General features: G+C 35.4%; 1 protein-coding gene and 1 pseudogene across 1 annotated transcript in view; one reads left to right on the forward strand and one right to left on the reverse strand.

Moving 5' to 3' along the window:
- The window catches only part of LOC111139361 (dachshund family transcription factor 2), a gene marked incomplete at its 3' end in the record, with an annotated part of 862,916 nt that overhangs the window by 312,960 nt on the left and 525,201 nt on the right, over positions 1 to 24,755 (forward strand). The gene's annotated exons all lie outside the window — the stretch shown is intronic.
- On the reverse strand, positions 14,457 to 15,067 carry LOC111139358 (annotated as a pseudogene).

Here is a 24,755-nt window from a genome sequence, read left to right on the forward strand (position 1 = left end):
TTTTTTAAAGATTTTACTTACTTATTTGACAGAGATCACAAGTAGGCAGAGAGGCAGGCAGAGAGAGAGAGAGGAGGAAGCAGGCTCCCCACTAAGCAGAGAGCCCAATGTGGGGCTCGATCCCAGGACCCTGGGATCATGACCTGAGCCGAAGGCAGAGGCTTTTACCACTGAGCCACCCAGGCGCCCCCTATTGGCTAGTTTTTTGGTGAGAATTTTCGAATCTATGTTCATAAGGATATTGATCTGTAATTCTCTTTTTTGATGTGGTCTTTGGTTTTGGGATCAAGGTAATGCTGGCCTCATAAAATGAGTTTGGAACTTTCCTTTCATTCCTATTTTTTGGAACAGTTTCAGGAGAATAGTTATTAATTCTTTAAATGTTTGGTAGAATTTCCCTGGGAAGCCATATGGCCCTGAGCTCTTGTTTTTTGGGAGATTTTTTTAATGACTGCTTCAATCTCCTTACTGGTTATGGATCTGTTCAGGTTTTGGTAGTTTACATGTCTCTAGGAATGCACTCGTTTCTTCCAGATTGTCAAATTTGCTGGCATATAGTTGCTCATAATATGTTCTTATAATTGTTTTTATTTCTTTGGTATTGGCTGTAATCTCTCCTCTATCATTCATGATTTTATTTATTTGGGTCTTTTCTCTTCTCTTTTTGATAAGTCTAGCCAGTGGTTTATCAATATTATTAATTCTTTCAAAGAACCTTCTCCTAGTTTTGTTGATTTGTTCTTTTGTTTTCTATTTCATTGATTTCTGTTCTGATCTTCATTATTTATCTTCTGCTGGGTTTGGGCTTTCTTTGTTGTTCTTTGTTGAGGTCCTTTATGTGTAGGGTTAGGCTGTGTACTTGAGACCTTTCTTGTTTCTTGAGAAAGGCTTGCATTGCTATATACTTTCCTCTCAGGACCTCCTTTGCTGTGTCCCACAGATTTTGAACAGTTGTGTTTTCATTTTTATTTGTTTCCATGAATTTTTTCAATTCTTCTTTAATTTCCGAATTGACCCATTCATTCTTTAGTAGGATGCTCTTTAGCCTCCATGTATTGGAGTTCTTTCCAACTTTACTCTTGTGATTGAGTTCTAGCTTCAGAGCATTGTGGTCTAAAACTATGCAAGAAATGATCCCAATCTTTGGGTACCAATTGAGACCTGATTTGTGACCCAGGATGTGATCTACTCTGCAGAACGTTCCCTGTGCACTGGAGAAGAATGTGTATTCTATTGCTTTGGGATGGAATGTTCTGAGTATATCTGTAATGTCCATCTTGTCCAGTGTGTCATTTAAGGCCTTTATTTCCTTCTTTATTTTTGCTTGGATGATCTGTCCATTTCAGTGAGGGGATGTTAAAGTCCCCTGCTATTATTGTATTATTGTCAATTTGTTTCTTTGACTTTGTTATTAATTGGTTTATATAGTTGGCTGCTCCCATGTCAGGGCCATAGATACTTAAAATTGTTGGACAGACCATTTGAGTATGATATAGTGTCCTTCCTCATCTCTTATTATAGTCTTTGGCTTAAAATCTAATTGATCTGATATAAGGATTGCCACCCCAGCTTTCTTTTGATGTCCCTTAACATGGTAAATGGTTTTCCACCCCCTCACTTTAAATTTAGAGGTGTCTTTAGATCTAAAATGAGTTTATTGCAGACAGTATATTGGTGGGTTTTGTTTTTTTATCCACTCTGATACCCTGTGTCTTTTGATTGAGGCATTTAACCCATTTACCTTCAGGGTAATTATTGAAACAAATGAATTTAGTGCCATTGTATTGCCTGTAAGGTGACTATTACTGTATATTGTCTCTGTTTATTTCTGATCTACTACTTCTAGGCTCTCTCTTTGCTTAGAGGACCCCTTTCAATGTTTCCTGTAGGGTTGGTTTGGTGTTTGCAAATTCTTTTAATTTTTGTTTGACCTGGAAGATTTTTATCTCTCCTTCTATTTTCAATGATAGCCTAGCTGGATATAGTATTCTTGGCTGCACATTTTTCTCATTTAGTGCTCTGAATATACCATGCCAGTTCTTTCTGGCTTGCCAGGTCTCTGTGGATAAGTCTGCTGCCAATCTAATATTTCTACTATTGTATGTTACAGACTATTTGTCCCGAGCTGCTTTCAGGATTTTCCCTTTGTCACTAAGACTTGTAAATTTTAGTATTAGATGACAGGTTGTGGATGTATTTTTATTGATTTTGGGGGGGTTCTCTGTGCCTCCTGGATTTTGATGCTTGTTCCCTTTGCCATATTAGGGAAATTCTCTACTCTAATTCACTCCAATGTACCTTCTGCCCCTCTCTCTTTCCTAGTCTTCTGGAATCCCAATTATTATAATATTGTTTTGTCTTATGGCATCACTTATCTCTCGAACTCTACCCTCGTGTTCCAGTAGTTGTTTGTCTCTCTTTTCCTCAGCTTCTTCATTCCCCATCATTTGGTCTTCTATATCACTAATTCTCTCTTCTGCTTCATTTATCCTAGCTGTAAGAGCCTCCATTATTTATTGCACCTCATTAATAGCCTTTTTTATTTCAACTTGGTTAGATTCCATTTCTCTTATTTCTTGAGAAAGGGATTTAATTTCTCCAGAAAGCATTTCTCTAATATCATCCATGCCTTTTCTAGCCCAGCTAACACCTTGAGAATCATCATTCTGAACTCTAGTTCTTACATATTACCAATGTCCATATTGATTAGGTCCCTAGCCATTAGTACTGCCTCTTGTGCTATTTTTAAAATTTTTTGTGTGGAATTTTCTTCCTTGTCATTTTATCCAAATAAGAATATCTGAAAGCAAGAATAAAATACTAAAAGAGTGGCAAAGACCCCAGAAAATGTATGCTAACCAAATCAAAAGAGATCCAATACCAGTGGGAGAAGATAGGGGGAAAAAAGAAATTTAAAAATTATATATCTATATAAATCTATATAGATATATAGATATATTATTAGACTGGTGAATAGAACAGAGCCACACACTTCATTTTGGTTATAGTTTGGTCACTTAGAAGAAACTACCTCCCCAAATTTTAAAGAAGGAAAAACTTTATACACACACACACACACACACACACACACACACACACGTGTGTGTGTGTGTGTATAAATATGATGAAGGGATGAAATATGACTGTAAAGATGAAAATTTAAAAAAAATTTAAAAAAAATCCTAAAAAAGGAATTGATGATAGGTTGTTTGGAAAAAAAAACAGAAAAAAAGAAGAGAGAATATGCTCAGGATGGAGAGTAGAACACTGCCATGTGCTAGATTAGGGTATATTTTGATCTATTAGAAGAAATTGTATCCCAAAATTTTTTAGGAAAAAAAAACCCATATGCATACAAAAAAATGGGTTAAATACGATGAAGGGATAAAATATGACTATAACAATGAAGGTTTGAAAAGATTTTTTTTAGAAAGATATTGTTAAGATAAACTAGTTAAAAAAACATTAAAAGTGGAAAGAGGAAAAATTAAAAAATAGAATAAGAAAAAAAATTTAAAAATTAGCTTTGCAGGACTAAAGGATCATGGGGAAAAGCCATGAATTCTATGCATTGCTTTCCCCTAGTTCTGGAGTTCCACTGTTCTTGATCTGTGAGCTTGGTCTTGGCTGGATGTTCTGGCTGATCTTCTGGGCAAGGGGCCTATTGCAGTGATTCTCAAATGTCTTTGCCCGAGGTGGAATTGCACTGCCCTTGCCAGGGAAGGGCTAAATAATCTGCTCAGGCTCACTCTCGGAGTTTTTGTTCCCTGAATACTTTCTGTACAGCTCTGGAGGATGGGATTGAAGATGGTGGCCTCCCAATCTCCAGCCTGGAGGAGCCAAGAACTCAGGGCCCCTCTTTTCAGTGTGTCCTCAGAGATAAGCAGTCAATCACTCTGTGTCCCAGTCCAGCCGCACTCCAAGCTCATCTGGCCTGTGACCAAGTATTTCTCTCTGGTGCACGGCCCTGTTTGCAGTCTCTAATCCCAGCAGATTCCTGCCACACTGCTCCTCCTGGAGGAGGAAGGTGAGTTTCCCTGGATCTGCCACTTATGGGGTCCCTGCTAGAAGAACAGTAGCCATACTATGCCTTGGATCACAGTTTAAGGTAACCCCAATCTGAAATCTCACTCATCGGCTCTGTCTCTGTATTTGGCTTCCCCGCTCTGATATCTGGCAGCTCTGCCACACTCAGACACCCCCAATCTTTCTGTGACCCCATGGGCCTGAGACCACCTGGTCCCACAAGGGCTCCACCCCTGCTTAACCTCTGGAGCCAAGTCCTTCAGTGAAGCAGACTTCTAAAAGTTCTGATTTTGTGCTCCACTGCTCTGCCACTGGCCAGGAGCTACCCCCCCCCCCCCCACCGTGTTCTATCTTCCTGTCACTGCCGATTCACTTCTCTGCATGTCCTGCCTTTCAGAAAGTGGCTGATTTTCTAGAATTCTAGAATTCCTAGAATTTCTGTTCTTCTCTTTTATCTCCTGTTGAGTTTGTAGGTGTTCGGAATGATTTGATACCTTTCTAGCTGAATTCCTGGGATCTGATGTCATTTCAGTCTGCTACTCCTCTGCCATCTTACCTCTCAACTCTTCATTTAGTATTTTAACTTCTACGTCCATTCCATTCATGTTGTCAAAAATGGAAAGATTTCATTCATTTTTGTAGCTGAGTAATATTCCATTGTCTATATATAATAGATTTTATTTATCCATCCATCAGTGGACCCTGGGGATGCTTCCATAAGTAGGCTATTGTAAATAAATAATACTGCAATAGACATAAGGGTGCATATATCTATTCAAATTAGTGTTCTCATATTCTTTTCATAAAAGCCCAGTAGTGGAAATACTGGTTCATATGGTAATTATATTTTTAATTTTTTTGATGAACTTCTAAACTGTTTTCCACAGTAGCTGCAGCAGTTTGCACTCCCACCAACATTGCAAGAGGATTCCTTTTTCTCCACATTCTTGTCAACAGTTGTTTCTTGTTTTTTTGATTTTAGCCATTCTGACAGGTAGAGGGTCATATCTCATTGTAGTTTTGATTTCCATTTCCCTGATGATGCATGATGTTGAGCATCTTTTTATGTATCTGTTAGCTTCCTGGCTGTCTTCATTGGAAAAATGTCAATTCATATCTTCTGACTATTTTTTTAAATTGTCTTATTTGGGTTTTTTTTTTCTGGAGTTGATTTATGTTAAGTTCTTTATATATTTTTGGATATTAACTCTTTATCAGATACACAATTTGCAAATATTTTCTCCCATTTAGTGGGTTGTCTTTTAGTATTTTTATTGTTTCTTTTGCTGTGTAGAATGGTTTTTTTTTAATGTAGTCTCAATAGTTTATCTTTGCTTTTGTTTCCTTGTCTAAGGTGTCATATCTAGAAAGATGTTGCTACAGCTGATGTCAGAGAAATTACTACCTGAGCTCTCTTCTAGGATTTTTATAGTTTCAAGTCTCCCATTTAGGTCCTTAATCCATTTTGAGTTTATTTTTGTATACAGTGAAAGAAAGTGGCCCAGCTTCATTCTTTTGCATGTAGCCATCCAGTTCTCCCAACATCATTTGTTGAAGAGGCTTTTTCCCATTGCATATTCTAGTCTCCTTTGTCTAAGATGAATTGACTATATAATTGTGGGTTTATTTTTGGGTTCTCTATTCTGTTCTATTGATCTGTGTGTCTATTTTTGTGCTAGCACCATACAGTTTTGATTAGTACAGCTTTTTAGTATATCTTGAAATCTGGGATTGTGATACTTTCAGCTTTATTTTTCTTTTTCAAAATTGCTTTGGTTCTTTGGGGTCTTTTTTGGTTCCATACAAATTTTAGGATTATATGTTCTAGTTCTTAGAAAAATGCTGTTGTCATTTTGATAGAGATGGTATTAAATCTGTAGATTACTTTGGGTAGTATTGATATTTTAACAATAGAAATATTTTAAATGAAACAAGAAGTATGTTTTTATTTTTTATTTTTCATTTTTCAAGTTTTTATTTAAATTCCAGTTAGTTAACATACAGTGGAACATGAATTTCAGGTATAGAATTTAGTGATTTACCACTTATATACAACACCCAATGTTCATCACAACAAGTGCCTTCCTTAAGAGGGATGTTTTTAATCATAAGTGATTGGCTTCAAATCAGGAAAGCATTCCAAAAATATTTTTTCACCTCAAATATGAAAATAACGTGCTATTTTGTTCTTTAATTCTTTTATAATTAGTTTACCCATGTAAAACTGGTTTTTATATGAAGCTTATGTTGTAGATCAGAAGAAATATTTGTAGAAGTTGTATTAAGCTATTAAAGATTACTATAAGGCATCTAGATGCCACACAAAAAAATTTTTAAGGGGGCACCTGGGTGGCTCAGTGAGTTAAGCCTCTGTCTTTGGCTCAGGACATGATCTCAGGGTCTGGGATTGAGCCCCACATCAGGCTCTCTGCTCAACAGGGAGCCTGCTTCCCCCTCGCTGCCCACTTCTCTGCCTGCTTCTGAACTCTCTCTCTGTCAAATAAATAAATAAAATCTTTAAAAAAAAATAAGGATTAATTTTAGTTTTGCAAGAACTTTAACTTACTTTAAAATGCTTTCTGAGAAAGTTCTTTCAGTTATTTAAAAAATTTGTTTGAACACCCACTATGTACCGGGCACCATGCTGTAGGCTTTATATGTTTGCTCATTTGAATTCATGAGGATTCAAATGTATTTTACTAACCTCTACATTTGTGTGACAAAGTAATGTAGAATGCAAATATATTTTTCTGACCTTTAACTTAACAAACTTAACTTGTAAATATTAAAGATAATTAAATGTCCTAGTTCATTCTTTGTCATCTCAGCTTTCTGAGATAATGTTTAGTTTCCCTTACTGAATGAGAGGCCCCTAAATTTCAGTTTACCAAAACTAATGATTAGAATGGCAATAGTTTTGTAATGAAAACAGCTCTGATGTGGTAGTAAATGTGCAGACCTGGTGTTGTCAAGTAGAGTGTTTAGCATTTCTATTCCTAAAGGTAAATTTCTTTACTCAAATTCTCTTTGATAAAGTGAAAATACCATTAACATGATATTGAATTTTTTATAGGCCCATAATAAGAAACTGCCTTTGTATTATATTATTGATTTCCTCATTACTTACTGTTTAACTAGTATAAGATTTTCCAGTGATTCTCAAAATGTGTTTCTACAATTGAATTGCTAGTTAAGTCTTAATTTGAGAATCAAGTTTGTTCCCCTTAAAATCTTGATAACTCAGAAACTTCTTTTTTTATTTCATAACAAATGAAGAATTTGTTATTTAAAAATAAAAGAATAAAAAACTGAAACTCTCAGCCTGCTATTGGAATAAAAGATGAGAGGGTTCGCTGTGGTTTCTTAAAGAAAGAAACTCAAGAAAGATATTTTGATATTAATAAGTGTAACAGCAATTTAATAAATATTATCAAAGGAGAACATTAGCTTTCAAATAGGAAAGGAACCTACATGTTAACTCTTCATAGGAATATTATTTTATTGCTATAAACTTACTAAATTTCAAACTCTTTGTGTATCAATGAATTATGAATGCTATGTTTAAAATGTAAGTTTGCTCTGGGCTTTCTTTCATAAAGAATGGTTTGTGTAATCTAACCATTTGTAAAGTTGAATTCTGTTATAGTAGAGCTTATTTTTTAAAGCACATATTTGATTATATTACAGGTCAAATCTCACCTTTAGAAACATAACCAATAAATACCTTAATGTTGAATAAATAGCATGTACTTAACACATGCTAGATACTGTAGTAAGCAGTTATATTTGGGCGTTTTAGCATATATAAGTTGCTCCTTTAAACATAAGGGTCTAAAATTATAAAATTATTAATTATTCATTACCAGAATATAATTTTCTTTTACAGACAACAAAACTCAATAATCTAAAAAGTTTTAAATTTTTCCTGAGAACTGATAACAAGGGAAATAACCAATATCTGTCAGTAAGTAGAACATTAAACAAGGAAACTTACCAGGGAGATTGGAACAGTGCCTCAATATGGAATCATATTCCAAATTAGCACTTTTCAACAAATTCACATGTAAAGCAAAAAAAAAAAAAAAAGTGATCCATGATGTTAACAAAATTTTTATTACCTATTCTCTCATCACAATGAGATATATAATTGCAAACATAATTGCAGTATAACATTATTATTTCTTTCCTTGCACAAATTGCTAGAGTTTTAGTGACTCCTTACAAATCTACTTCAAATCAACACTGATTTTTCATTTTGTGAAAAAAGCAAATGAACAACAACAAAAAATCTAACCAAATGTTTAATGTAGCTGCTAGCTTAAAATTGAATTAAATGGTCTTGAATTGTAATTATTCTTATTTTAAAAATCTATGAATTTTGGCATAGCTTTTTAGTAACCCTCCTCCACTGGGATAACTTAATAATATGTGAGGAATGAATTGTGCCACCTTTGTCATCCATATATGTCTTAATTCAGAATACAATGACTCAAGGGTTTGAGGGAAGCACTTGTTTGCATGGATGGATTAAAGACTCATTTACTTAATTGTTCTTTAGTGAATAAATTCCAAATACTCTTAACTTACACATAGTGTTTCTTAGCATGGGATCAATGCACAACCATTACATCTGAGGAGTATTAAATTGGAAGTAAGGTTTTCCTTCCTACTCCCACCTCCAGTGTTTGGAAGAAGAAGATTATGCAAATAAAATTGTGAGAGAACAGGGTTGTTTTTTAATTTTAATTTTTTTTGCTAGAAAAAGCTTAATGGTGTTTTAGACATGATATCACATCTCAGAAAAGGGGCAATGCATCTTTAAAAGTTAAATTACAACTTCTTTACTTTTATCAAATTCTCTATAAATCTTTCATGACAGTTTATTTAACAAAGTGTCATTGAAACTGTATAGGTGATTGATGTGACCCATGTAAGATCAACATGAAACGTTTGTAAATGTCAGCAAAATGTGACCATCTAAAAGCATATAAGGATGGAGTTTCCATGAAAGTGAAAAACAAACAGAAAAATGTTTATCTTATTTTTTGCTTTCCTGTATGCAATTACAAATTCATAGAAGAAATATTCCATTTGATTTTCCTTGGAGTTTGAGTCATCAGAGGTCTAATTTACTTTTGACATACACCCTTTCAAAGCCTTGGTCTCTTATTCACTGGATATGTTTCCTCAATCATCTATGGAAAAACAACAGAATCAAAAATTTCTTAGAAAAATGATAATAAGTTTGTGAAGAATGGGCAGAACCTTGACCAAAAACTTTCCGTGGAAATTATAGAAATTATAGGAGGCTATCATCTTGGAATTGTCAATGAAGAGTTCCTGTTTATTCACATAGAGAAAAACATTGTTGATTTTCCATTTAATTGAATAAAATACTGGTATAAAAGCAAATATAAAAAGAGAATAAAAGAGAAGGAAAAAATATAACAGATTAGAAATATATAAAGACAGTACCAGTAGCTCACTCTAAATGGAACAGTTTTATTTTCTTTTAAATTCCATTGTAGTTAAAATACAGACTTATTTTAGTTTCAGGTATACAATACAGAGTTTTAACAATTTCATACACAATCAGTGCTCATCATTACAAGTATATTCCTTAATCCCCATCACCTATTTTTACCCACACCCCCACCTCTCCTCTCTTAACCACTAGCTTCTTCTCTACACTTAAGAGTCTGTTTCTTGGTTTGACTCTCTCTTTTCCCCCTTTGTTCATTTTTGTTTGTTTGTTTCTTAAATTCTATATATAAGTGAAATCATATGATATTTGTCTTTCTCTGACTTAACTCCACTTAACATTATACTGTCTAGATCTATCCATGTCTTTGCAAATGGCAAGATTTGATTCTTTTTTATGGCTGAATAATATTAAATTATGTATAGGTGCCTAGGTGGCTGGGTTGGTTAAGCCCCCAACTCTTGATTTCTGCTCGGGTCATGATCTCAGTTTCATGAGATTGAGCCCCATGTTGGGCTCCATGCTCAATGGGGAGTCTGCATGATATTCTCTCTCCATTGCCCTCTGCTCCTCCCCTAATCTTTCTCTCTAAAACAAATCTTTAAAAAAATATGTATATATACCAAATCTTCTTTATCCATTCTTCAGTTGATGGACACACGGACTACTTCCATAATTTGACTATTATAAATAATGCTGCTATAAACATAAGGGTGCATGTATAACTGTGAATTAGTCTTTTCATATTTTTTGTGTAAATGCATGGTAGTGTGATTACTAAATCATAGGTATTTCTATTTTTAATTTTTGAAGAACCTCTATACAGTTTTCCACAGTGGATACACCAGTTTGCATTCTAACCAAGAGTGCACAAGATTTCCTCTTTCTCTACATCTTCACCACCATTTGTTGTTTCTTATATTGTTGATGTTAGCCATTTTGACAGGTGTGAGGTGATATGTCGTTGTAGTTTTGATTTGTATTTTTCTGATGATGAGAGATATTGAGCAACTTTTTATTTGCCTATTGACCATTTAGGTGTCTTCTTTGGAGAAATGTCCGTTCATGTCTTCTGCCCATTTTAAAATTAAATTATTTATTTTTTTTGGTTGGGAGTTTTATAAGCTCTTTATATATTTTGGCTACTAACCCTTCATTGGATGTGTCATTTGCAAATATCTTCTCCAGTTCCATTGGTTGCTTTTTAGTTTTGTTGATTGTTTCTTTTACTGTACAGAAGCTTTTTATTTTGATGTAATCCCGATAGTTTGCTTTTGCTTTTATTTATTTATTTGCCTCAAGAGACATATATAGAAAAATGTTGCTATGGCCAATGTCAGAAAACTTACTGCCTCTGCTTTTTTCTAGGATTTCTATGGTTTCAGGTCTCACATTTAGGTCTTTAATCTATTTTAAATTTGTTTTTGTTTATGGAGAAAGAAAGTAGTCTAGTTTCATTCTTTTGTATGTAGCTGTCCAGTTTTCCCACACCATTTGTTGAAGAGACTGTCTTTTTCCCATTGGATATTTTTTTCCTGCTTTGTCAAAGACTAATTAACCATATAATTGAGGGTTTTTTCCTGGGTTTTCTGTCCTGTTCCATGGATCTATATGTCTATTTTTATGTCTATACCATACTGTTTTGATTACTACAGCTTTGTAATACAATGTGAAGTATGGAATTGTGATGTCTCCTGCTTTGCTTTTCCTTATCAAAGGTGCTTTGGATCTTCAGGTTCTTTTGTGGTTCCATATAAATTTTAGGATTGTTTGTTCTAGCTATGTGAAAAATACCAGTGGAATTTTGATGGAGACTGCATTAAATGTGTCAGTTGCTTTGGGTAGTATAAATATTTTAACAATATTTGTTTCACCAATCCATGAGCATGGAATGTCTATCCTTTTCTTTGAGTCATCTTCAATTTCTTTCATGATTATTTATAGACTTCAGAGTACAGGTCTTTGACCTCTTTGGTTAGGTTTATTCCTAAGTATCTTATTGTTTTCTTAATTTCTGCTTCCAGTACCTCATTATTGGCATATAGAAATGTAACAGAATTCTTCACATTAATTTTGTATCTTGCAACTTTTCTGAATTCATTTATCAGTTCTAGTAGCTTTTTGTTGGAGTATTTAGGGTTTTCTTTAGGGTTTTCTATATATAGTATCATGGCATTTGCAAATAGTGAAAGTTTTACTTTTTCCTTACCAATTTGGATACTTTTTGTTTCTTTTTGTTGTCTGATTGTTGCAGTTAGGACTTCTGGAATTATGTCGAATAAAAATGATGCGAGTGGACACTCTTGACTTGTTCCTACCTTAGGGGGAAAGCTCACAGTTTTTCAGCATTTAGTATGATGTTTACTGTGGGTTTTCATTATATGGCCTTTATTATATTGAGGTATGTTACCTCTAAATCTACTTTGTTGAGGTTTTTATCCTAAATGGTTGTTGTACTTTATCAAATGGTTTTTCTACATCTATATAGATGATCATATGGTTTGTATCCTTTTTCTTATTGATGTAATGTATCATGTTGAATGTTTTGTGAATATTGCACCACCTTTGCATATTTAGAATAAATCCCACTTGAATGAGATGATTCAACTGGAATGGTGAATGGTTTTTTAAATGTGTTCCTGGTTTTGGTTTGCTAATATTTTGTTGAGGATTTTTGCATCTATATTCATCAGGGATACTGGCCTGTATTTTTTTTTTTTTTTTTTTTTTTTTTTTTGTGGTGACTTTATCTTGTTTTGGTATCAGGGTGATACTTATTTCATAGAATGAATTCAGAAATTTTCTTTTCTTTTTTATTTTTCAGAATAGTTTGAGAGAAATAAGTATTAACTCTGATTTATTTTTTTTTAATTTTTAATTTATTTTCAGCGTAACAGTATTCATTGTTTTTGCACCACACCCAGTGCTCCATGCAATCTGTGCCCTCTCCAATACCCACCACCTGGTTCCCCCAACTTCCCACCCCCTGCCCCTTCAAAACCCTCAGATTGTTTTTCAGAGTCCATAGTCTCTCTAACCCTAACCCTAACTCTTATTTAAATGTTTGGTATAATTTGCTTGTGAAACCATTTGGTTCTAAAATTTTGTTTGTGGAGAGTTTTTGATTACTAACTCAATTTCTTTTCTGGTTATTGGTCTGTTCAGAATTTCTTTTTTTTTCCTTTTTCAGTTTTGATAATTTGTATGTAACCGGGAATTTATCCATTTCTTCTTGTTTGTCCAATTTGTTGGCATAAAGTTTTGCATAATATTCTCTTATACTTTTTGTATTTCTCTAGTGTTGGTTGTTATTTCTCCTCTCTCATTTGTGATTTTGTTTATTGGCTCCTTTCTCTTTTTTTCTTTTTGATGAGTTTGGCTAAAGATTTATCCATTTTGTGCATCATTTCAAAGAACCAGCTCCTGGTTTCATTAATCTGTTCTCTCTTTGTTGTTGTTGCTGTCTGTTTTTTGCATTCTATGTTATTTATTTCTGTTCTAATCTTTATTATTTCCATTCTCCTACTGGCTTTAGGCTTCATTTGTTTTTCCTAGTTCCTTTTTGGTGTGATGTCAAATTGTTTTATTTGAGATTTTTCTTGCTTCTTAAGATAGGCCTGTGCTGCTATATACTTCCCACTTAGGACCATGTTTGGTGCATCCCAAAGATATTGGAATGTTATGTTTTCATTTTCATTTGTTCCCATGTATTTTTAAAATTTCTTCTTTGATTTCATGTTTGATCGATTCATTGTTTAGTAGCATGTTGCTTAACCTCCATGTGTTTGTGATATTCCCCAATTTTTTCTTGTGGTTGACTTCAAGTTTCATAGTGTTGTAGTCAAAACTATGCATGGTATGATTTCAGTCTTTTTGTACTCATTGAGACTTGATTTGTCACCTAGTATGTGATATATTCTGGAAAATGTTCTATGTGCATTTGTAAAGAATGTGTATTCTGCTGTTTTAGGATGGAATGATCTGCATATATCTGTTAAATCCATCTGGTCCAATGTGTCATTCGAAACCACTATTTCCTTGTTTATTTTCTGTTTAGATGTTCTGTTCACCAATGCAAGTAGGGTGTCAAAGCCCCTATTACCATTGTATTAGTATTAATTAGTTCCTTTATGTTTGTTATTAACTGTTTTATGTATTTCAGCACTCGTATTTTGGGTGCATAAATATTTAAAATTGTTATATCTTCTTACTGGATTTTCTCCTATATTAATAAATATTGTCTTTGTCTTTGTTACAGACTTTGTTTTAAAGACTATTTTGTGTGATATAAGTATTGCCACTGTGGCTTTCTTTTGACATCCATTTACATGATAAATATTTCTCCATCCCCTCACTTTTAATCTGCAGGTATTTTTAGTTTTGTCTAAAATGAGTATCTTGTAAGCAGAATATAGATGAGTCTTATTTTTTATCCATTCTGTCACCATATTTCTTTTTTAAGCTTTTAGTCCATTTACATTCAAAGTAATTTTAAAAGATTATATTTATTTATTTGGGAGAGAGAGAGAAAGAGAGAGAGAGAGAGAGAGAGAGAGAGTGGGGAAAGCAGCAAATGGAGAGGGATTAGCAGACTCCATACTGAGGATACTGAGCACAGAGACCAACATGGAGCTTGATCTCACAACCCTGAGTCATGGCCTGATCTGAAATCATGAGTTGGTCACTTAACTGACTGAGCCACCTAGGTGCCCCCAAAATAGTTATTGATGGATATGTGCTTATTGACATTTTGTTACTTTATTTGTTGTTGTTTTTGTAGTTTTTCTGTGTTCCTTTCTTTTCTGTCTCTCTTTCATGGTTTGCGGGAGTTTTTTAATGATATATTTTGGTTTCTTACTTTTTATTTTTTTTTTGCATATCTATTACTGCTTTTGCTTAAAACAATGAACACCTTTATTACATGATCAAAGATAAGAGGTAGGAAGATTTATTTGCCTTTATGAGCTTCCCCCCCCCGCCTCAGATGGGAGTCTACCTCCTTCTCATCTAGCACATAGCTATCTACCTGGCCACAATGGCCTGTTTTTGAAGTGATGCATGCAAGAACCTTGCCATCCTGGAACTTCTCCTCTAGAAAACTGCTAATTTTGGCATTTTCCCCATTTAATTATATTTCTTTTTGAGTTTTTTTTTTTAATTTTTTCCTCCTTGGGCATCAGCTTGGTCCCCTTCTTGTGGCCCAGGTGTGGTGCATAGCAGAACTGATACCGCTGTACTCACAGTGTCAATGAGCATGATACAGTTCTTCACCAGGGTCTTATGTGTGGACTAATTCCTTGTTGGATGCACTGTAGACAAATCAATAATCCTTGTTTCACAAGTACAGCAGTCAGAGCCCCAGACAAAGTTCCCCACATCCAGCCTCAAAGCATGGCTCTTCTTGTTGACTCCCCAAATGTGGACTGTATGAATGTGGCAGGGACCAATCTTAGTGTTGACAGTGGGGTATCCTTGCTTATAATTTTACTTTTTGTGGTAGGGCTTTCTTTTGTCCCAAGTAGTGTGATGCTTGTGACAGTTGTCCTGAGAGAGTCCCATCACCTGGCAGTAGTTGCAAAAGAAGTATTACTGTTTTTTGATTTGTGGTTACCATTCAGCTTACATATAACATCTTCTGCATATAGCAGTCTATATTAACTAGATGGTGGCTTATTTTTGAACTCACTCTTTACTCTTTTCCCCTTCATGATTCAGATATTTGGTATCATCTTTTACATCCTTTTACTTTGTGCTTCTAATTTTTCTTACTCTTACTTACTTTCTCTTTTTTCCACTCATAGAGCCCCCCATAACATTTATTGTAGGGCTGTTTTATTGGTCATGGATTATTTTAAGTATGTTTATCTAGGAAACTATATCTCCTATTCTGAATGATATCCTTGTTGAATAGAGTATTCTTGGCTGCATATTTTTCCTTTCAGCACTTCAAATACATCATGCCACTCACTTCTGGCCTTCAAAGCTTCTGCTGAAATAGCTGAAATCATTATGGGGTTTCTTTTGTATGTAACGCTCTTCTTTCTCTTACAATCTTTAAAATGATCTCTGTGCCTCCTGAATCTGGATCTATTTCCCTCCCAAGATTTAGGAAACTTTCATGTATTGTTTCTTCAAATACATTTTCTGCCCATCTTTCTCTCCCCTCCTTCTGGGATCCCTATAATACAAATATTGCTATGCTTGATGGAAGAACCAATTCTCAAAGTTTATTCTCAATATGCAGTATTTGTTTGTCTCTCACATGCTCAGCTTCATTATTTTCAATTACTCTATCTTCCAGACCACTGATATGTTCCTCTGCTTTCTGTCACATATTATTTATTCTGTCTATTATATTTTTGATTTCATTTATTGAGTTCTTCATCTCTGATATGTTATTTTTTATCTCTTTGTCAAGGGTCTCACTGATGTCCTCCACCCTTTACTGAAGTCCAGTGAGTATCTTTATTTTTCCATGTTTTCTTATGTTATAATTTAAATTCCAGTTAGTTAACATACAACGAAATATTAATTTTAGGCTTACAATACAGTGATTAACCCTTCCATAAAACACTCACTGCTCATCACAACAAGTGCACCCCTTAGTCTCCATCACCTATTTAACCTATCTCTCTGCCCACCTCCCTTTTGGTAACCATCACTTTGCTTTCTATACTTAAGAGTCTGTTTCTTGGATTGCCTCTCTCTCTTTATTTTTCCCTTTTGCTTGTTTGTTTTGTTACTTAAATTCCACATATGTGTGAAATCATATGGTATTTTCATATGGTTTTTGTCTTTCTCTGATCAACTTTTATCACTTAGCATAATACTTTAACCCTATTCATGTCATTGCAAATGGCAAGATTCATTATTTTTTTCTATGTGGCTGAGTAATATTCTATATACATATTATATATATATAATACATATGTAATATTCTATATATGTGTATTATATAGATATATAGATATAGATTAGATATAGATATAGATATGCCACTTACTCTTTATCAATTCATCATGGGTGCACATTTGGGCTCTTTCTATAATTTGACTATTGTTGATAATGATGCTATAAACATTAATGTGCATATGTCTCTTTGAATCAGTGTTTTTTAACCTTTAGGTAGATATGTGGTAGTGCAATTGTTGGGCCATAGGGTAGTTGTATTTTTAACTTTTTAAGGAAGTTGCATACTCTTTTACAAAGTGACTGCAACAGTTTGCATTCCCATTAACAGTGCAAGAGGGTTTCCATTTCTCCCCATCCTTGCTGGCACCTCTTGTTTCTTGTGTTGTTGATTTAAGCCATTCTGACAAGTGTGAGCTGATGTCTCACTATAGTTCTATTTCCTTGATGATGAATGAAGTTGAGTGTCTTTTCATGTGTCAGTTGGTCATCTGGGTATCTTCATTTGAAAATTATCTATTCATATCTTCTGCACATTTTTAATTGAATTATTCATTTTTTAGGTGTTGAGTTTTATAAGTTCTTTTTATATTTTGGATAATAACCCTTTATCAGATATGCCATTTCCAAATATCTTCTCCCATTTACAGGTTACTTTAGAGTTTGATTTTTTTTTCTCTCAACTGTGCAGAATCTTGTTATTTTGATGAAATCCCAATAGTTTATTTTTGCTTTTGTTTCCCTTGTCTCTAGAGACATATCTAGGAAGAAGTTACGATGGCCTAGGTAAAAGCGGTTACAGCCAGTGTTCTTCTCTTGGATTTTTATAGTTTTAGGTCTCACATTTAGGTCTTCCATCCATTTTGAATTTATTTTTTATGTATCATGTAACAAAGTGGTCCAGTTTCATTCTTTTGCATATTGCTGTCCTATTTTCACAACACCATTTTTTGAAGAGACTCTCTTTTTCTAATTGGATATACTTTCTTGCTTTGTTCTTTAACTATACTATACTATATAGTTATAGGTTTAATTCTGAGTTTTGTATTCTCTTCCACTGAAATGTGTCTATTTTTGTGCCAGTACCATATTGTTTTTATCATTACAGCTTTTTAATATAACTTGAAGTTCTGATTGCAATGTGTCCAACTTCTCTTTTCTTTTTTTTTTTCAACCTGCTTTGGCTGATTCAGGATATTTTATAGTTCCATATAAATTTTAGGATGGTTTGTTCTAGCTCTATGAAAAATGCAGGTGGTATTTTAGTAGGGTTTGCTTTAAATGTGTAGATTGCTTTGGGTAGTATAAATATTTTACCAATATTTCTTCTTCCAATTTATGAGCATGGGATGTCTTCCCATTTCTTTGCTTCATTTTCAATTTCTCTCATTAGTGTTTTACAGTTGTTAGAGTACAGTTCTTTCATCTTTTTAGTTAGGTTTATTCCTATTCCTAGGTATCTTATTGTTTTTGGTGCAACTGTAATGGGATTGATTCCTTAATTTTCTTTCCGCATTTTCATTATTAGTGTATAGAACGCCAACATATTTCTGCACATTGATTTTATATCCTATGAGTTTACTGAATTCATTCATCATTTCTTAAAGTTTCTTGTGGTGTCTTTTGTGCTTTCTATATAAAATATCATGTGATCTGCTAATAGTGAAGGTTTTACTTTTTCCTTAGAGATTTGGGTGGCTTTTATTTCTTTTTATTGTCTGATTGTTGTGGCTAGGACTTCCAGTACTATGTTGAACAACAGTGGTGGGAGTGAACATTCCTGTCTTTTTCCTGACCCTGGAGGTGAAACTTTTAGATTTTTCCCCATTGAGAATGATGTTAGCTGTGAGTTTTTCATAGATGGCCTTTATGATATTGAGGTATGTTTCCTCTAACCCTATTTTGTATGACAGTTTTTATCATGAATGGATGTTGTACATTGTCAAATGCTTTTTCTGCATCTATTGAAAGGACCATAACTTTCTTATCCTTTCTTTTATTAATGTGATGTATGACACTGATTTGCAAATACTGAACTACACTTGGAGCCCAGGAATACATCACACTTGATTATGGTGAGTGATTCTTTTAATGTACTGTTGCCTTCACTTTGCTAATACTTTATTGAGAATATTTGCATCCATGCACATCAGGGATATTAGCCTGTAATTCTCTTTTTTGATGTAGTCTTTTTCTGGCTTTGGTATCAGGGTAATGCTGACATCACAGACTGAGTTTGGAAGTTTTACTTCCATTTCTATTTTTTGGAACATTTTGAGAAGAATAGGTATTAATCTTCTTTAAATTATTAGTAGAATTCTCCTTTGAAGCTATCTGGCCTTTGGCTTTTGCATTTTGGGAGTTTTTGGTTATTGACTCAATTTCTTTGCTGGTTATCTGTTCAAATTTCCTATTTATTCCTATTTCATCTTTGGTAGTTTATATGTTTCTAGGAATTTATCCATTTATTCCATGTGTTCAATTTGTTGACATATGGTTTTTCATAGTGTTTCCTTATAATTGTGTTTCTGTGGTGTTGGTTTTTATTTCTCCCCTCTCATTTGTGAATTTATTTATTTGGGTCCTTTATCTTTTCTTTTTGATAATTCTAGCTAGAGGTTTATCAATTTTATTAATTCTTTTTCACAAAACCAGCTCCTGATTTCATGGGTCTGTTCTATTAGTTTTTTAGCCTCTATATCATTTATTTCTGCTCTGAACTTCCTTCCTTTCACTGGTTTCATGTTTCTTTTTGTAGTCCTTCAGATACACCATAAGAATGTTTATTTGAGATTTCTCTTGCTTCTTGAGGTAGCCCTTTATTGCTCTATATTTCCATCATAGAACCACTTTTGCTGTATCCCATAGATTTTGGATCATTGTATATTTATTTTCATTTGTGTCCATGTATTTTTTAACTTCTTCTTTGATTTTCTGGTTGATCCACTCATTGTTGAGTAGTATGTTGTTTAACATTTATGTATTTGTGATCTTTCTAATTTTTTTCTTGTGGTTGACTTATAGTTTCATCATGCTGTGATTAGAAAAGTTTTTTGGTGTGTACTCAGTCTTTTTGTATTTGTTGAGGCCTAATTTGTGACCTCACATTTCATCTATTCTGGAAAATGTCCCATGTACACTTGAAAAGAATGTGTATTCTGTGGTTTTTAAGCTGGACTGTACTGAATTTATCTATTAAGTCCATCTGATCCAGTGTGTCATTCAAAACCATTGTTTTCTTTTTGATTATTTTGTTTAGATGATGTGTCAATTGATGTTACTGGGGCGTTAACCTCTCCTACTGTTTTTGTGTTATCTTCAGTTAGCTCCCTAATGTTTGGACTACTAAGTCCATCTGATCCTGTGTGTCATTTAAAGCCATTGTTTCCTTTTTGAGTTTTTGTTTAGATGATGTGTCAATTGATGAAACTGGGGTATTAAGCTCTCCTACTATTATTGTGTTATCCTCAATTAGTTCCCTAATGTCTGTTATTGTTTTGTATATTTGTGTGCTTCTATATTGGGGAGATAAATATTTACAATTGTTAGATCTTCTTGCTTGATTGTCCCCTTTGTTATAATATATGTCCTTCTTTTTTAAGGTTTTATTTATTTATTTGACAGAGAAACAGTGAGAGAGGGAATATAAGCAGGGGGAGTGGGAAAGAGAGAAGCAGGTTTCCTGATGTGTAGGGAGCCTGATGCAGGGCTTGATCCCAGGATCTTGGGATCATGACCTGAGCCGGAAGCAGATGCTTAATGACTGAGCCACCCAAGAGCCCCAATAGTGCCCTTCTTTTTTTTTTTTTTAAGATTTTTTTTTAGATTTTATTTATTTATCTGTCAGAGAGAGAGAGAGGGAGAGAGAGCGAGCACAGGCAGAAAGAATGGCAGGCAGAGGCAGAGGGAGAAGCAGGCTCCCTGATGAGCAAGGAGCCCGATGTGGGACTCGATCCCAGGATGCTGGGATCATGACCTGAGCCGAAGGCAGCTGCTTAACCAACTGAGCCACCCAGGCGTCCCAATAGTCCCCTTCTTTATCTCTTGTTACAGTCTTCATTTTAAAGTCTAGTTTGTCCCATGTACGTATTGCTACTCTGGCTTTCTTTTGACATTCATTTGTGTGATAAAAACTTCTTCATCTCCTCACTTTCTATTTACAGGTGTCTTTAGGTCTGATATGAATATCTTGTCAGCAGAACTTGGATGAGTCTTGGTTTTTTTAATCCATTCTGACACCTTATGCCTTTTGGCTGGATCACTTAGCTCATTTGCATTCAAAATAATTATTGTTAGATAGTTATTTAGTGTCATTTTGTTACTTGTTTTCTCATTTCTGGAGATTTTCTCTGATCCTTTCTTGTCTTTGTCAATTTTGGCCTCTCCTTTCCACTCAAAGAGTTCCCATTAATATGTCTGGCAGGGCTTTTCTGGGGTCATGAACTCCTTTAGTTTTTGTCTGGGAAACTTTTTACCTCACCTTCTTTTATGAATGATAGTGTTGCTGGATAGAGTATTCTTGGCTACATATTTTTCTCTTTCAGCACTTTGGCTATATTATGCATTTCTCTTCTATCTTTTCAAGTTTCTGTTGAGACATCTCCAGGTAGCCATATGGGTTTTCCCTTGTAAGTTAACGACTTCTTTTCTTTTCCTCTTTTAATTTTTTGTTGTTGTTGTTTATCACTGTATTTTGTAAATTTAATTACAATATGTCGTGGTGTTGGCCTGATTTCGTTGATTTTGATGGGAGTTCTTTATTCCTCTTGTATCTGTATGACGTTTTGTTCCCCAGATTGGGGAATTTTTCAGCTATTTTTTCTTCAAATACATTTTCTACCCCATTTTCTCTGTCTTCTTCATTTTAGACTCCTACAGTACAAACGTTATCACATGTAATATAGTTACTGATTTCCTTAAGTGTATTCTCATGTTGCATAATTCTTCTCTCTTTTGTTCAGTTTCATTATTTCCCATTATTTTATTTTATGTGATGAATTTTTACCTCTGCTTCTTCTAGTATCCTGTTAATTGCATCAAGCTTGTTTTTAATCTTATTTATTGCATTTTTTATTTCTGATTAGTACTTTTTAAGCTTTTTAATCTCTGTGGTAAGGGTCTAATTCATTTCTTATACTATTCTCTCAAGGCCAGTTAGTAACCTTCCGATTATTGCTTTAAATTCTCCATCTTGCTTGTAACTAATATCTGTTTCACCTAGAACTTTGGCCATGACCTTATTTTGTTTTCATTTGGGATAATTTCCTCTGTCTCTGCTTTCTTCTCTGTGTTAGAAAAGTCAGTTATGTCTGCTTCTCTGGAAAGTAATGACCTTTGGAAGATGAGTTCCTGTAGTGCCCAGGACTTGGCACTTCAAGGAGTGCCTCCAGTGTGTGTTGCATGCCCTGTGCTGTTGTGTTTTTGGCTGCTCTTTCCTTCAGACAAGTTGTCTGCAGAGATCCTCATTGCTTGCTGTCAACACTTTCTGATCCCTTGCATTAATGTGGTATGTTTTAAATAGGTGAGTTCTGGTCTGCTTGTTAATGAGACTTACCACCTCTTCCACCAGAAACTAAGGTCCTCAGAACTCTCTGGTTGGCTGAGGTGGTGTGGACAAGAGTTTTTGCTTGTCTTCTTGGGGAAGGATCCCCTGGGCTAGGACTGAGGCAAGCTTGACTTCGGAAGGTAGTCTAGGGGCGCCTGGGTGGCTCAGTGGGTTGGGGCCTCTGCTTTTGGCTCAGGTCATGATCTCCGGGTCCTGGGATCGAGCCCCACATCGGGCTCTCTGCTTGGTGGAGAGGCTGCCTCCTCCTCCTCTCTGCCTGCCTCTCTGCCTACTTGTGGTTTCTGTCAGTCAAATAAATTAAAAAAAAAAAAAGAAGAACATGAAGAAAGGTAGTCCAGCTTGAGCTCAGGAAGGTAGGGCTTGGTCTAAACAAGTAGGCAGCCAGTGTTAGTGTTGGTCTGCTTCCTGCAGGTGGCTCTGTACTTATGCTTAGGGGTAAGAGACTTAAATTGTGCCAGTCACCTGCTTTGTTCCTGGAGAGGCATCTCCATAAATGGTACCTCTCAGGAACATGCTTCAAGAAGAGTGAATAATCTCCTGCCTATGTGCCCCAGTTGTTCTTCAAATTGCTGTTTCCACACTGTCTGCTTCTGAGTTGTTTTCCTGCTTTCTCTCTAGGAAGAGGGCAGTGCCCTCCAGGTGTATCTCAGTCAAGCCTGCTGACCTTTACAATACTAGACTTTAAGCCCTGATGGTTGCAGGAATTCACAAAATTCATCCTTATTCATTTTCCAAGCCAGTTGCTTTGAGGACACATACCCTTTTTGTGTTCCCCTGTGTGCTCCCCTCTCTCACTCTCTCTCTCTCTTACCCTTCTCAGTGACTATGGCTTCCTCCCCTCTGCAGCACCCATGATCCATTTCTGCCCTAAACCATGTCTCTGCACTACCTAAGCTCTTCAATGTGACCTCTTCTCTCCCTTTTGTTGTGGAGTTTGTTCTGTGAGTCTTCAGATTGATTTCTGGGGAGCATTTAGGATAGTTTGATAGTTATCTAGTTGTGTCCATAGGCCTAGAAGATCCTAGGGTTCTCTTATTCCTTCAGTGTTCCAGTGAGTATCTTTATGATGATTACTTTAAATTCTGCATAAGGTATATTACTTATTTCTCTTTGTTAAATCTCCTGCTGTGATTTTGTTATGTTCTTTCATTTGGGAAATATTCCTCTGTCTCCTCATTGTGTCTACTTCTTTGTGTGTGTTTCTTTGGTTTAGGGAAGTTATCTATGTCTTCTGCTCTTGAAAATAGTGGCTTTATGAAGAAGAGGTCCTGTAGTGCCCTGAATTACAGTATTCCCTGTTCACTAGAACCTGTCACTTTATGAGAGCTTTCCATGTGTGTTGCTTATGTCATGCTATTGTGTCTGAGTCACTTTTCCTTTCAGTCTAGATGTCTGGACTGACTTTGCCTGTTATGAGTTATGTTTGCTCTCTGCAATGTTAGTGAGATCCAGGCAGGATGGCTCTGTTAGGGCATGACAGTAGAAGGGCTCCGGGTTGGGGTGCCAGTATTTGGAAAATGCACAATGAGCTGTTAGTCCTAGATGATTCCCTAAAGCACAGCAGGTGCGTGCATATTGCACAGTAGGCCAGGGGCCTATAGACTTTTGTGCACAGTGGCTGAGCCCAGTGTCTACACCTGGTGGGTGGTCGTGCCGTGTGGTGTCTGTGTGCATGTTAGCTAGGCATGGAGTGCGGTGGTTGAGGAAAGCCACATTTGTGTGCAGCTGCTGGGTGGGGTGTGCAGCATTAACAAAAATTGTGCTGATCCCACAATTCGGGAGAACTTGTGGGCATGGCCCTCTGCCAGCAGTTTGGGTAGCAAGTGTCTGCTGTGGTGCCTTTGCAGGTGGCTTTGTGATTATGCTGGGGGTTGGGGGATAAAAATGATGACTGCCAGCTCTTTTGTTCCCAGAGAAGTCCCCCAACATACTTTGAAATCTGTATAAACAGATCTCCCTCCCATTGTGCAAGCTGTTCTTTTGTTATCTCTCTTTGAGCTGTTGTTTCTTTAATGGTGGAGACCTGGCTAAGAAGCCCTCATGGCTCACCCAATGCTGATTCCACTGAGTTTTAAAGCTCCAGCCTCCAAGTCCCACTGGTTATAAAAACTCACAGAATTCAGCCCCTCTGGTTTTCAACGCTAGATATTTGTTTTTCCTGTGTGGGTTCTCTCATGCTTTTTCCTCTCAGGGATGGCAGTTCCCTCCTTCCTACAAGCAGCTCCTGACCACCATTTCTGACCTTCCAAATCTCTCTGATGTGGCTTCCTCTCTACATTTAGTTGTGGAGTCTGTTCTGCTAGTCTTTGGATTGCTTTCTGTTTATTAACTTGTATATGAATGATATCTAGTTGTAAACATAGGATGTTTAGTGTCCTACTCTGCCATCTTCCTGGCACCCATCTGAAGATTTGAAGAGTTTCTTTTCATTTCTCTTTGGTGTATTTTTGTATAATATAAGCATTTTCATTAGAATAGAGCACATTCCTTCCTTGGGAGTGATGATTTGGTTGTCATATTTTTGTATTACATTGACACAAAAGAAGAATGCATATGGTGAAATCAGTGCAGATGATGACCACAGAGAATACAAAACTGAAATTAGAAAATCAGTTGGCATCATATGATTTTCCCATTGCAATGAGAACATTTTTGCGAGAGGGGGTTTGTACACATATTGTCCACCTAATTATGCCTTTTTGTAAATAATTGTATAAGTCCACAATTTTCATGAAGAATTGAAGAATGCCTATTTATTATTGTAAATTGTTT

This window comes from Enhydra lutris, unplaced genomic scaffold (assembly GCF_002288905.1).
Source record: "Enhydra lutris kenyoni isolate GAN:26980312 unplaced genomic scaffold, ASM228890v2 scaffoldscaffold102, whole genome shotgun sequence".
Lineage (NCBI taxonomy): Eukaryota > Metazoa > Chordata > Mammalia > Carnivora > Mustelidae > Enhydra > Enhydra lutris.